Source organism: Dipodomys merriami, unplaced genomic scaffold, assembly GCF_024711535.1.
Source record: "Dipodomys merriami isolate MVZ:Mamm:240054 unplaced genomic scaffold, mDipMer1.0.p SCAF_359, whole genome shotgun sequence".
NCBI classification, from domain to species: Eukaryota; Metazoa; Chordata; class Mammalia; order Rodentia; family Heteromyidae; genus Dipodomys; species Dipodomys merriami.
In genome coordinates, this window is record NW_027205148.1 from 186,935 (window position 1) to 188,916 (window position 1,982).

The following is a 1,982-nucleotide window of genomic DNA, read 5'->3' on the forward strand; positions in this document are numbered from 1 at the left end:
CATGGAATATCTGTTTGTACCACAGGCCTGCAAGTGTGCCGAAACTTTCTAATATCCGGAATAACTACACCTGTGCCTGAAACCAATTTTCCCTTTTATTCTCCACCAGTACAAACCAATATGTAGGAAGATTTCTTCACTTTGACATGGAAGCAGTGTTAACACTGGCCTTTGTCAAGTCACCATGTACCAAAGTACATGCCAAACATTTACAACTTGTATAAAAATTCTACATCCTCAGATTGGTCATCTCAAGATGAAAACAGATAGCTCACTAAATGTTAATGGTCAATATCTATTCCCCTAATATTAAGCAACAAAAATTACCCTGGGGAATACAGAAATTCAAATAGAAGCAACGTAAACCTGTCATAAATCATAAACAACAAACTATTTGTGGGACAGCATGGATGACATATGGTCTAATGTCTAAATTTTAGAATGAGGCAGACAACAGTTGGAAAGCCATTTAATTTTCCCCTCCTTCTCCTGCTTTCACTTCATCTTATAACCACAATGTCAACTTTTCGCTCAGTAACTACGTTATTAGCGTGCGGTCTTTGAATCACTCTTCACTGAATGTATCAAGTTCAGCAATGACTTCATCAAAAGCTGTCTTTGCAAGAAAGCTAGCTTTCTCTCGGGAGTTCAGAATTTCATAATAAAACACCGAGAAGTTAAGGGCCAGACCCAACCTGATAGGTTTATCAGTTGTGAAGCTTGGACTCTGGGTCTGGGCGCTGTCTCTCAGCTCTTCAGCTCAAAGCTAGTGCTCTACCACTTGAGCCACAGTACCACTTCCAGTTTTCTGAGAGGTTTATCAGATATAAGGGTCTCAAATGTTTCTTTCTTGCTATTGTTTCTAACATATTTATAAGATTTCTTTATTGCTTTGTATGTCCCTCCCTGATGGTATAACCCCTGTTTTCACTGTATTTCATGTTGTATAATTTGTGGAGGGGAAGGGAAAAAACAGATTGTTTAAATAGGGATACAGGTGGACCCATTGCAACAATAAGAAGTACAAGACGTTATGTCGAAAAACAAATTTTACAATTTTGGCACATGGGAGTGGAGGGTGTGATAAGATGTGAGGGGGAGATAGGAAGGGATGGGATGGGGAAACAAAGGAGGAGGCAACAATGCTTGATAGGAAATGTACTCATTACCTTGCTCATGTAATTGTAACCCCTCTGAACACTATTTTCACAAGAAAAAAAGTCTCTCAGACATTCCTGCTCAGGCTGGGCTGGCTTTGAATGGTGATGCTCAGATCTCAGCTTCCTGAGTAGCTAGGATTACAGGTGTGAACCACCAGCTCCCAGCTTGCAATTCCTTTTGGCTGATCTCAAAAGCTTCTTGATATGCTGGTTATGAACGATTCACAATCCCTTTCTTGTCATCAGCAGCAGCAATCTCAGCCAAGTATTGGTAGTAGTCTCTCTTCATTTTCAAATACAAGATTTTGCTCTCTGCTTGTGAAGCAATAGGGATGCAGAACTTTTCCAAAAGTGACAGTGAATCATTGTAGCTATCTCTTAGCTCATTCTTGATTCTATGTTCTTCATCATCTGCTGTTTTTCTCAGCACCTTCCATTTATTTGCTCAATACTTGAAATGACATGCTAAGATGACCTATGGTTGTCTATAACATTTCTGTAAGCAACTGAGAGAAGATTCCTTTAATCATTAGACAATTCAGCTCTTTGCTCAGTGACAGACTTCATGTCACCATATTGCTCATCCTGCTAGGTCAGTTTGGCCTTCTGTACCAGCTCATTGTACCCATGACTTGATTTTGTGTCCTGAGTAGGTGGTGGAGGACAGACAGTATTTCAGTGGCTTCTGGGTGGTGGCAGGAGTGGCATCAAGGCTGAGACTCGGCCCCCTGGATCTTGAATTTCACAGGCTCCAGTGATGGGGTTTCCTCCAATCCAATTTTATTGTTTTTTTTAAATTCACACTGAAATTTTCAATCAATG

The 1,982-nt window shown here is 40.3% G+C and overlaps 1 pseudogene; it reads right to left on the bottom strand.

Moving 5' to 3' along the window:
* Positions 1-469: 469 nt before the first annotated feature.
* Positions 470-1,727, bottom strand: LOC138804145 (14-3-3 protein zeta/delta-like; annotated as a pseudogene).
* Between the last annotated feature and the right edge of the window lie 255 nt (positions 1,728-1,982).